Genomic DNA, 12,655 nt, shown 5'->3' on the forward strand with positions numbered 1-12,655 from the left:
AGTCTCTGATATTCATTCAGTGTGACGGGCTGGTGTTGCATGTTTCATTCATTGGCCTTGTCTCCAAGTCTTAAAACAGTTGCTCAGGTACTTCCTGATTGCTATTTCATGTTCTCTCTGCTTAGAAGATGCTGTTTCATTGTTAATGTCCCCTATTCAGCCCCTCCGCCCCCATCAGCCCCTATAATTTTGCTTTCCTGATGTGATCTGTCTATCAAAGCAGTTTCTATCTGGGTCTCTCCATATTTTTCTAGCCTGGGTTCAGAGTGTCTACTTAACAACTGATTGTTCCAGCAGGTTTAATAAAATTATCTTAGTCCTTAAATTGCTGTGCTATCTACTCATTCGACTGCAAAGTTATATGCAGCTCTTGACATCATCTGATTATTTTTCAGGCTGTTATTTTCACTCTCCATTCCATTTTATGTTTTTCAGAAAATGTGTCAGTGGGAAATGCCTAGTTCTATTTGCAGTCACCCCCTAACATAAAGGATACTGAAGACCAATCTGAGATACTGTTAAGACCTATAAAGGAATTTTATGCCTTGGGTCCCCATGTTGTGATGTTGTAATAATAAGTGTGTGATAGTGTTGAAAGGCTACCATTGCGCAGCAGTTTTTAGTGCTTTACAAATAATTTAACAGGACACCGCTTTCTATTAAAATTGGTCGAGCAAGAATTAAGATTATGCAAATCGCAACAAAACTGATACTGGTCAATTTGTATTCAGAGATTAGAAACGTGGAATAAAGCTTTTTACTGTTTGATCTGTTACTTGTAATATCTTGAGAGGTGATCGGGATACCAGAATTGGCCGATGGTTGGAATCATCTGGTTAGAACAGCAGTTTTTATAGAACTGTTTTAATTCTAAAAGCATTCAGTTTAGGAAAAAGAACATTGAAATTGAACTTTGACCATTACAAAAACTTGTAATTACAATTACCATGACTTGGCTCTCGCAACCAAATTGATTAGGATTGAAGTTGAGGTAATGGCAAAACAATATAATGGCCACGGTTGAAGTTTTAGGGAGATCGTGGTTGAAAAAAGTTTTTTTTATATTTTTTCAAACTTTTTCTATCTAAATATTTGTAAGGTAAGCGCAAAATAGGTACCATGTAATCTATTTGAACTAATGTTTCTCAATAAATATTTGGCACTACAAACATTTTACAAACAACCATGGGTATTCGAGCGCTCTATGAGTTATTTTAACATAATATAACATAAACAGTAGGTTTTGACCGCTCTGTCTAGACTTTGGGAGAACACTTTGTGCAAGTTAAGTCCAGTTTGAAGGATATTCTCTTTTAGTTCTGACAAGGGCTGTTTTATCTCAACACAGCCCACAAGTGGACGAGGCACCTTTGGGAAGCGTTCCTCCCCCCTGTGACATAACCTGCATCCAACTTGACTTCTGATTCTGTGATTGACATGTAAATTTATCTTCAGCTGGTTTATCAGAGATAATGGAGTTTGGGTCTGAGGACTGACTAGGTTGTGTCCAGCCTCAGAGCCAATGAGCATCTATAATTGATTAGACAACTCAAGAAGTCAGAATGAAGGAAAACTCTTCCTGCTTTCTAAATCAGGGAGTTTCTTTGAGTTTCAATCCATCCACCAATGTGGAGCCCAACCAGGATGTCTGTAACCGAACTACGGATAATCCAGATGTGGTCTTGTGTTGGTACTTGACTCTAATATATTCCACCAAGGTCTCACAAGTGTGATGTCCAGCATAAACAAATGCAGAGGAGTCTAAGGTGCTTTATTTATTTATTTATTTTGCAATTTTTAAAGCGCATCAAATACCCATACGGGTGTCTCGGCGCTGCAGAACTAAGAACTCGCTACTGAAGACGAAGGGTTAGGAGGTAGAGAAAAGCCATGTTTTAAGGCTTTTTCGAAATTTAAGAAGCGTAGGGGCAGATTTGATATGGAATGGGAGAGTGTTCCATAATTTAGCTGTGGCAGTGGTGAAACATCTATCTCCCCAGGTGGCCTTTCTTGTACGAGGTACATTCAGCAAGAGGGCTGTGGAAGATCGTAACGTCCTGAGTTGTTCCACTGGACGAAGAGCTTCTTTTAGATACTGGGGCCCTGGGTGGTTTAGGGATTTATAGGCTATACATAGGGCCTTGAATTTAATTCTGCTCCTAATTGGAAGCCAGTGGAGCCTTTTGATGTGGTGGGAAGTGGGAGTGAATTTAGGAATGGAAAGTAAGGTTCTAGCCGCCGCATTTTGCACGGTCTGCAACTTGTTGAGAACCCCTTCCTGCGCATTCAGAAGGAGTGAGTTGCAGTAGTCTGTTCTTGAAAAGACTAGTGTGCTGATGAGGGTTTTGCCGGCTGATTGAGGTAGATATGGCAGAAGCTTTTTGATTTTTTTTAGGGTAAAAAAGGCGGAAGATACGACAGCGTTAGCATGATGGTGAAAAGTCAGCTTATTGTCGAAGATGACTCCTAGGTTCCGGACTTTTTCCACTGGTTGGGGGGGGGAGCCCAACTCAGGTGGCCACCACTGTGGGGACCATGCTGGCTGCAAGCTCCCGAATGTCATCACCTCCGTTTTATCGGAGTTAAGTTTGAGGCAGTTTGATGACATCCAGGAGCTTATCGCCTTCATTCCTTCCTGAAAGTTGGATGCGACACTGGCTCCGTTGTTGTGCACCGATAGCACTAGTTGCGTGTCATCGGCGTACGTGGTAAGGGCTATTCCGTAGGTTTTTATTACTCTCGCTAAGTCCGATACGTAGATATTAAAAAGCGTCGGACTTAGCGAGGAGCCCTGAGGAACACCACAGGGGAGAGAGAAGGTCTGAGAAGTGAAATTCCCTACCCTAACAGTCTGCGGACGATTGGCAAGGAATGAGGCAATTAGATCTTTAGCTGTGCCTCCTATGCCCAGGGCCGAGACACGGTCGATCAGTGTGACATGGTCGACCGTGTCAAATGCGGCAGAGAGATCTAGGAGTATCAGAACAGCTGCCCCTCCTGTGTCCATGGTTGTTCTGATTTCGTCCGCAGCTTTCAAAAGAGCTGTTTCCGTCCCGTGTCCCTGTCTAAACCCAAACTGGGTGTCATCCAGCAAGTTGTTATCGTTAATGAACTTCGAGAGTTGGATATTCATGGACTTCTCGAAAATCTTAGCTGGGAATGGAAGGCAGGCGATGGGTCTATAGCTTGCAGGGAGGAGAGGGTCCAGAGTAGGTTTTTTCAGTAGTGGCTTAATTATGGCTTCTTTCCAAACTGCAGGGTATATGCCTGTTGAAAACATGGCATTGCAAATGGTAGCTAGTGCGGGGGAGATTGCTTCCGGGATGAGATTCAGAACGGAGGGTGGGCAGGGATCCAGAGGGGATCCTGATTTGGTACTAGCTGCCAGGCGTTGAATGAGATTTTGATCTACAGGAGTGAAAGATGATAAGGTAGGCCGAGTATCCATGTGAAATGCCTGTGGAGTAGCAGGGGGGGCGGAATGGGAAAAAGTATCAAAAATAGAGCTGACTTTTTCCTTGAAGAAACTGGCCAAGGCATCTGCCAGTAACTGAGTGCCTTCTATGCGAGGCGTGGGGGGATTGGATAGAGTATTAACTACCCGAAATAATTGTCCTGTTGAATTTTTTGCCTGATCGATTTGAGTGGTGAAATAGTTACTTTTCTCGGTAGTTAACAGTCTTTTATAGGTAGAGAGGGCAGTTTTGTAATTCAGTTTGTCTACCGTACTATAATTGCGGCGCCAGTGCCTTTCAAGGTTCCTACAGTGTTGTTTTTGCAAGCGTAGGGCTTCAGTAAACCATGGGGCTGATGGTGTTTTCCTGTTCCGGTGTGAACTTTTTGTCGGAGCTAGCTTATTGCATGCTGTGTCTACGTTTATCAGGTAGTTGGAGGATGCTTTGATAGGATCTTGCTCGTTGGGAATATGGTTATCCTGTATTATCTCGGCTAGTGCGGTTAGATTAATATTTTTCCAGTCTCTGTAAGATGGAGGAGGTGGTGAAGTGGAGTTTAGTTTAACAGAGTCTGTTAGAACTGTGAAGCAGATGGCTGAGTGGTCAGTCCAGACGAGTGGGATTATTTGAGTGACATTTACAAGGGGACTGTTGGAGAAAATACCGTCTAATGTATGGCCTGCCTGGTGCGTGGGGGAGGTTATTAGTTGTTTTAGGCCTGCGGCTAAAAGGTCTGTGAGAAGTTGTGTAGTATCTTTGTTGTTCAAAGTCTCTAGATGAAAATTGAAGTCACCTAGTAGGGTAAAATGCGGGGTGTCTGCAGCCGCCTCAATTAGACTGCCTATGTTTGCTAAGAACTTAGCTCTTGACCCCGGAGGGCGGTAAATCAGCAAGCCCTTGAAGGAAAATTTAGCCGAGAGGCCGAGTGTAAAAAGCATAGACTCGTATTCTGGGCAGGTAAATGTTTTCGTAGTAAGTTTAAAGAGGTCTTTATAAATTATGGCAATGCCACCGCCTCTTTTTTTTGGCCTGTCTAGTCTGCATACATTGTAGTTGGTGGGGGTGGCTTCTGTAAAGTCGGGTCCCGAGGCATCATCTCCCCAAGTCTCGGTAATGAACAGGAGGTCCAATTTGTGTGCGTCAATGAAGTCAGCTATTTCTAATTTGTGTTTGGGGAGAGATCTGGCGTTTATAAGCGCTGCTTGGATCGATAGAGGGCAATTATTGGATAAGTTTGCCCTAGGTTTATTGCATGTGGGACAGCGAAGTGGGCCAAAGCTATGGTTGGAATAGGCTAGGATCGGTGGTTCGTGGGGTTGGTTGACTGTGTACCTCAGTTTTAGTAGGTTGACAGCAGAGTAGGTCAATCTCATCGTGTCAGAGGGAGGCCATGCTGTTGGGCCTGCATGGGGGTTGGCCGTTGGCCCGTCCTCGGCGCGGACGAGCGCAGACGAGCTTGCCTTATGCGCGCCTTCGGCGCGCATTCGTCGCGCCCGCTGCGCTCGTCCGCTGCGCTTCCGGGAAGAACACATAATTTATAGAAGATGTCGACGGGCATTAGGGGGTGTAGCCGACCGAGGGGGGCGTGTCTCGTGGCTTCCCTCAGCAGGGTGATGGCGCCAAGAAAACGAGCGTTTTTTGGCTGTAGCAGCGCTCACACAGCTGCTTGTTGGTGATTTTAAAGCATGCCAGGAGGTCAGTGCAAAATTACAAACACAGTATTACAGTTTTAAAACAATTAAAATCACGAAGCAAATCTCCCGGCTTCCGCCTCAGGAGTGGTCTCAGTTATGCAATAGTGCGCGCTAGTGGTCAGCGCGACCTATTAGTACCTGTAGGGGGCGTGGCCGACCGAGGGGGGCGTGTCTCGTGGCTTCAGCAACAAAGTGATTGAGAACATGATTATGTTATGTTATGTTATTAATACTTGTAGAGTGTGTGGTTACCTTAGGGTGTCCTGGCGCTAAGTACTGATTGCCTGAGAAACACAGGGCCTAACAATAAGAGAAAAGCCATGTTTTAAGGCCCTCGCGGAAGGAGATGAGGTCTGGGGCATTTCTGAGTTGGATGGTGATGGTGATGGAATTGCATTACATCAGCATTAAAATACTAGCTCTGGGCCTCGTTATATTAAGATTCAGACATAAATATTACTACAAAAAGCCATTTGGACATTTAAATTGGTAGTTGTGTAAATGCTAGAAACCGTTCCACCGCAGATGGTTTTTAAGAACAAGAAACATTACAGCAAAACCCACCCTTAAATTTCGTACTGCTCGTTATCGGGCCCTAAACAGATGTAAGTGCATTCAATCGTAGAACAAACTTTCACATCATGGTGCATAGGCTTTCCTTGTGTTGAGATCCTGCATATGTCTACAACTGCTAAGGCAGCAACATCTAAATCTATTCAGTGATGATTCAACCATTTTTTACACAAATTATATGTTGTTATGCAACTGCAGTTTCAGAAACTAGTAAACCTTCTTAGAGACATGGAAATAGAAGCAGTTGACATGGTACTCATATACTCATGCAGTTGAAGGTGGACTAGAGATTTAGATATATTCCAACCCAAAAGCTACGGTACCGATATCATTCTCTTTTTGTACCTTCCCCTATAGGCTTCCTTCCCCCTGGGGACAAAATGCAGGCACAGAGTGATGACATACAAGCGCCACCATAGCTGGAAAAGAAAAGTCAATGTGGTGATTGAGCACTGTAAAGAAAACCTATATGAATCTTCCTTGTAAATAGAATATAGCTTATTAATGTATTTCATGTGGTTCTCTTCACTTCCGGTTTGAGACTTGAGGCATCCTGGGCATTAGGAGATAAAATGGGTTGTCCAGAGAAGAGCAGTTTGGTCAAGCAAGTACACTTGCATTAGAACTCTCTTCTCAGCAGTGGATTCTTGAATAATTTCCTGTTGTCAAAAGAAGAGTCACACTTCAATAAGAGGGAATGATTCAAGCGTGTGAATCTATGAAAGTTCCCAACACTGGAGGACCACAGTAACAGGTAAGTAACTTGTTTTATCTCCTTGGTCTACAGTTAGTAACTCAGTGACTACCCAGTTATGGCAGACCTTCCTATTCCTTCTCTGTCAACTCTGACTGTCTTTTCCCTGAAGTCATGGAATGGAAATAGCATGGCAACAAAACACTCTGGCAAAACCTGGAAACCCTTCCATCCGTCCACATCCACCCCATCTGTCTCCTTATCTCACAGTGTATGGAACATAAATGCCACTTTTACCTATTATTTTAGGGAAATTAAGCACAGAATATCCTACCTCTAAAATGTGAGAAGTAGTTAATGTTCCATGCAAGAGTTGCCTTCAGGGAGACACAATGCCTAAGACAACAGTAACCCGGACACAATTGTCCAATCCTAAGCAAGGATTCACATGACACCACTCCGAGACCTGCATCAAACATTTGTCATATATAGTGGAATGTACATAACTAAGGTTATAGCTATTGATGTCTGTAGTAAGACTGGCTGGAATAAGACCAGGAAATGATATCCTTGTTCATAAAAAATGCAGCACCACACACAAAAAGAATCAAACTTCATCAATGCGCATGTACTTATGTTAATATTTGTATTTTTTTTATGTGCCTCTTTTAACCTTAAATATTTTCTTTTCCCCCCAAACAGGTCCGGGCTGGAGAACAGAGTGGTCTTGAGTTTTGTTATAAGCTTCACTGTCCGGCATACTTAACGGAAGAGAAAGAGACGCCTTGTGCTTCCTAAACCTAGATGTAGCTGGTTCTGCACGCAGCGATGGCGGCGCTTGACCATGTCTGCATTTAACCACTATTGTACGGCTTGACCTGCACAGTTCCTGCACCACTCACTAAGGACAACGTCACCCACTAGGCCTAATTGCCTGACTTGTGCTTGTACCTAATAATGTTAACTGTGTGATTAGAAGAGGAGAACAGATTACTCTGTCCTTGAGATAAGCAGCCATCAGGTCAAACAGAAAATGGCCCTATAATACTCTGCTTCTACCTTCCCAGGACCTCCAACACGTGTATCCACTCAGCTACCTTATGGTGCACATTTTTTTAAATACTGTTTTATTCATTTATCCCACTTTCAGGGAACAATGTCTTGTGTTTCCTGCATGGCAATCTTCTATGCTGGGTATAGTCCCAGATACAGCTTTCATTTTCCTTGTCCGTAACTTGATATTTGAGTTTGTCCCCAACTTTGAATCAATCTCTAGCTTCTTGTCTCCTATGTTGTCATCTAGCTTCCGGTTTCCCAACCTCTCCTCCAACATGTGGCAACTCTATGTTCCAGCATTAGCCCTTGTCTCTCTACCTCCTATTCCATATACATCCCTACTTCTCTTTGCTAATTGCTTCCTGTTTCAGGATCCTACCATGTCTCTACCATCCTGTCCCTGCATTCCCTACTTCCTCAGGATTCACCCTTTCATGATTTCCTGTTCCAAAGTGATCCCCTCCATTTGATTTTCTGTGCCAGGATTCTCTCTTGTCTCTGGCTCCACTACATTATTTAGCATCACTTTCTGTTCCTGTATTCTGACTCACCTTCAGTCCCCCGGAACTCTACAGTGCATCTGACTTCCTGTATCCTCTATCATCTAGTTCCAGAATGATCACATGGCTTTGACTTTCTGTACCTGTATTCTTCTATTCCTGTGGCTTCCTGTACCAGGATTCTGGCATTTCATTTGCTGTTCCACGATTCCTTATTCCCGACTACCTACTGCACCATTTGTCCTCAGATCTCTAACTTCTATTGAATCATTCTCCCGCTTTGGCTTGCAGTTGCAATATTCTCCCACGCTGTCAATTCCCTTCCCCTTCCATGGAGTATTTCTTTCCTCCTGCACCTTCGGTCCTTCTTGAACAGCTCTCCCTCTGACTTGCTGTTTCCTCTGCACCCTATTTTGCCTTTTCACGAGACATGCGTCGACTCATTCGGTTTTGGTAAGAGGTTCTCTAAAGGACAAGGTTGTTTATCTTGTTCATCACCAACAGAATGGAATTTCTCAATAGCCTGTCAGTATGAGATTGCAGATTCCACAAGATGCTTCCTCCAGAACCTTCTTGGGATTCCCAAATCCTGGAAACATTGATCCACTCAAACTAGATATTTTAGGAATGACTGAAATGGCCTTTGGGTGCCAAGTTGTGAGCGGTCACCCTAAAAAGTACCCTCTTCGGAATGCATATGAACAGTATGATCCTTTCTTAAGTTGGCAACTGGTAAAGCAAGGCTTACTATTTTGAATGTGTTTCCTTAAACCACTGTGGCTTTCTGTTACCAGACACAAGTCTAGGTGTCTTTCAGTTCCCAGTACACTTCTAGCTTCCTGTGTCCCCTGGTCCTTTTTCCTCTCCACCAAATATTAATTTCATCTTGCTTCAGCTTTTTGTTCATCTTGCCCCATGTGGCACTGATTGTCGCCACCTCTCGCTTCCTGTTTTCCTTTCTAGTTTATTGTTCACTTCATGTGTGATTATCCTGTTTGCACTACTCCTTATATCTGCATTCCTGTGCTGCAGCCTCTGCAGATTCTCACTATCCACTTTACCGACTATTAATGTCTCATTTGACATTTATAAAAGAACAACACTGATCCTAGTCGGGAACAGCGTCTCCTCTCTGCACTACTCATGTTCCCCATAATAGAAGAATTGCTCCGTTAAACCTCAAAGGGAAGCACAGAGCAAATACTCTTGTTTTGAGGAACATTATATTTTGTAGTGTTATGTCCCCTCACCCTCAGGCTCGAATACCTGAGGGTGTCTTGGCACTAGCAACATTGTGGCAGGAAGATCGGGATAAGACTGAGAATCATTATAAAGACGTGAATAGCCAAGTCTTGAGGGTCTTTCCGAAGATCAGAACATTTGGGGAAGTTTTGATATGTAAAGGAAGCTTATTCCAGGCTTGAGCATTAGTAGTGCAGAGAGGAGATGCTGTTCGCGACTATGATCATTGCTGCTCTTTTATGTTCATCCACACCTAGGATCAGCAGGTGATACGTCTCTGTACACATCAAACCTAACAAAGGATTGGGCAGGTGTTTGTTGAGAAGGAGTGATGTCACCTATAATACTTTATTCATATGTCATCCATGTCACCTCTGTGTCTGCAGATACAAGATGCCTGCTTCTGCAGTGTCATCTTTTTATTTTTGATGGTTATGTCCATCTCTATACCTCCGTCCCTTGAACCAATAGCTGTCCATCCAGGTGCATCACTTTCTCACTCTTTTGCCTCTTGCTCTGTGTATGCATCACACCACCCGTGTAAGTTTCTCACATTATTTTCCATCCATGCCCTCTCTGCAATACCTCAGATTCTGCCGTCCTGCCTGCTCTGCCTTCACTATGCCTTGAATTTCCTCCTCGCCAAGGAAGTGTTGTAAAAGAATTGTGACTTATGGAAAGGGATCATGTTATGTAAAATATTAACAGAAATGCAGGCTCTAGCAGTCACTGCAAACATAATTATAATTGTTGCAATTTATATGTAATATCCATATAATCCCAAAGTTGTACCTTGGGCAGTTAACAGAATGATGAGATCTTTTCTAGTGGGGCGTGTACATGTTTCTTTGAGATGAGGGCTAAAAAGGTACATATTCAAATGTGTTTCACTTCTGTGTCTGGCTCCGTCCTGTTCTAACAGCACTGACCTATGTCAAGGTTACCATGTGAACTTTTCAAGGTAAGACCCACTGATGAGGTCTAGCATTGGCACTGACATGCAGGTCTTAGCGGTGCCACTGAATCATGGGAGATAAAGTCCTGGCAGTGGGATTTTATGAGTAACAACTCTGACACCCAACAAAGAACTTCTAGACTCACAAATAAGGTTGATATCAGCGCCTGGAGACCCTTGACTGAATAGTTCTATTGAGAGAAGACATGTGGTGTATTGACTCACTCTTTATTCCACTTGCCAGAGTCTGCACACATGTCCAGTCTCCTGCTACAGGAGAAGCATACTCTGTCCTGATGGAGGCGCAAGAGAGCCTCCAGCTCCAAAAGTCAGCTCTGGAGTCTTGGACAAAGTTGGACTCCACTTTCTAAACAAATATAGGTTTGCATTGAAGGACTGAGAAGTAGATATTAAGAAACTTGTCTGACCTTCTGGGCCCCAGAAGACAAAAAAGAGACGTGCATGGATTTAAACATGTCAACCTTGCATCAGATCACATAGGAACAGTGCTATTTCCCGCTAACAGTTATCAGGCTTCTGCTTTATTTGATATTGACGTAAAGTATTTTTTTTTCTGTTGTATGTGATATGGAATTATTCAGATAAGCTGAGAAGAGCCTTTTGTTAAGGCCACATATAGCAGAGTAGTAAGCTAGATCCCAAGGGTTTGACGATTACTACACTTCAAACGTTGCCCCCTAAAGATCAGTACAACAGGGCAGCAGAACGAGGTTGCACCTAATGTAGGCAAAGACTGTGATCCTGCACAAGCTTGCTGAATCACGTCTGAAACTGATCATTTAGGATTCGATGTGTGCAGTTGTTGTCCGCTAATAAATCCCTTAAGACGAACTCCCAAACAATCATCTGGGGCTGCATTGCTAAGGATTCGATGTGTGCAGTTGTTGTCGGCTAATAAATCCCACAAGATCAACTCCCAAACAATCATCTGGGGCTGTATTGCTTAGGATTCGATGTGTGCAGATGTTGCCCGCTAATAAATCCCATAAAACGAACTCCCAAACAATCATCTGGGGACTGGGGCTGTATGCTGAACCTTTCTGTGATCCGCTCCCCTTCTTGAACTTCTTACATTTGCTTGAGTGCGGAATAGTCACCTGCTTATTGAACCTTCCTGAAAAGGAAACACTGCAGCAAAGAGTAAACCAAAAGCACAGAGGGCACCACCTCCTTCTTTGCTTCCACTAAAGTGGTAAAGAGGTTGCTTTGAAGGGATTTATCTGAGCCAAGATCCATCTTTTCAGATGGGTCAATCCCAATGAGCCCGACAGACAGGTCTGGCCTTCCATTGATCCTGCCATAGATAGATGGTTGTAGAGCTGGCTAGTCATTATTTACTGAAGGTGTGAAAACCTATGAAGCAATTTGTTTTTTTGCAATGTGGGGACTCAGTTTTTAGTATGAAGGCTGTTGCCTTCTGCAGTGCTTCGCCCAATACACCAACCATCTGTTATTGCTGTCCAATGGTCAAGGTGAAGTTGATCCTTATGGAGTCAGGCCTTACCCTTCAATGTGCATCTTCTAAAAGAGGTCTATATGGTGAGTGGTGGTAAACTGGCACAAAATGACCAAAAATTAACTAATAGACCAGGGGCACGCGTTTCTGTGTTACACCAGTGAGAGTCCTTGCTTCAATTTAAAGAAAGAACATATTTTTGTACAAGGAAAGCTGGAACTAAGGTGGAGGCATTTAGAATTCCTGTATCTGCAGAGCAGCAGCACAGACCGGACAAGAATATTCAGCAAAAAATGTTCTGCTATGAGCCATGATGGAGTTAATCGTCTTCTTAAAATATATGCTAGAGTAAACCTGCCTTCCCCCTCGAAGGCCTTCAACTTATATCAAAAGTATTATAGCTGCATTGATGTTGGCTCACAGATGTCACAAGGGTTTAACTCACAAAGTTACAATGTCAAACCATGAATAGTCACTTGTATGTGATTACATATTGATTCCTGTCAGTGAAAATTCACATTTTAATGTATAGTTTGTATAAAGGAAATAAACATTTTTAAGTGTTTTAGCTGAACAACTCTGCTTCATTGACCATGCTTAAAGATATGTAATTTGAGTGTAAGCAATGAATTATGAAAGTAGCATAATTTAAGATGTCCTTCAAAACAGCCTTTCCTCAAAAACATCCTCGTGTACTACTTTGTTAGTTTCTGATTTTTTACTACTGGACAATCATAAATCCCCAAGAAACCTATACGTATAACTTAACACATTGTGCAGAGAAATCAAATAATTTAATCACACACATAGAAGGTTATCCAGATACAATGTGGTCCCAAATGTATTTCATGAAATCCAGCAAATATCCACACAAGCACTTATCAAAACATTTCACAAACTGAAAGTGTCAAGGCCCAGGAGCAGAAACAATAAATAGCTATGAAGAGTTACAGTAGGTGCAATGGGTTTTTATAAATCTGTTAGTTTGCGCTGTTTCCCACTACAACGC

General features: G+C 43.0%; 1 protein-coding gene across 2 annotated transcripts in view; it reads left to right on the forward strand.

Moving 5' to 3' along the window:
- LOC144770668 (phospholemman-like) overlaps positions 1-12,211 on the forward strand; it is a 349,743-nt gene extending 337,532 nt beyond the window's left edge. For both annotated transcript variants that reach the window (XM_078655381.1, XM_078655382.1), the window contains exon 8: positions 7,119-12,211. The gene's annotated coding sequence lies outside the window, so the exon portion shown is untranslated. The remainder of the gene's footprint in view (positions 1-7,118) is intronic.
- The last annotated feature ends 444 nt before the right edge of the window (positions 12,212-12,655 follow it).

The sequence above is a fragment of the Lissotriton helveticus genome, chromosome 7 (genome assembly GCF_964261635.1).
Source record: "Lissotriton helveticus chromosome 7, aLisHel1.1, whole genome shotgun sequence".
NCBI lineage: Eukaryota > Metazoa > Chordata > Amphibia > Caudata > Salamandridae > Lissotriton > Lissotriton helveticus.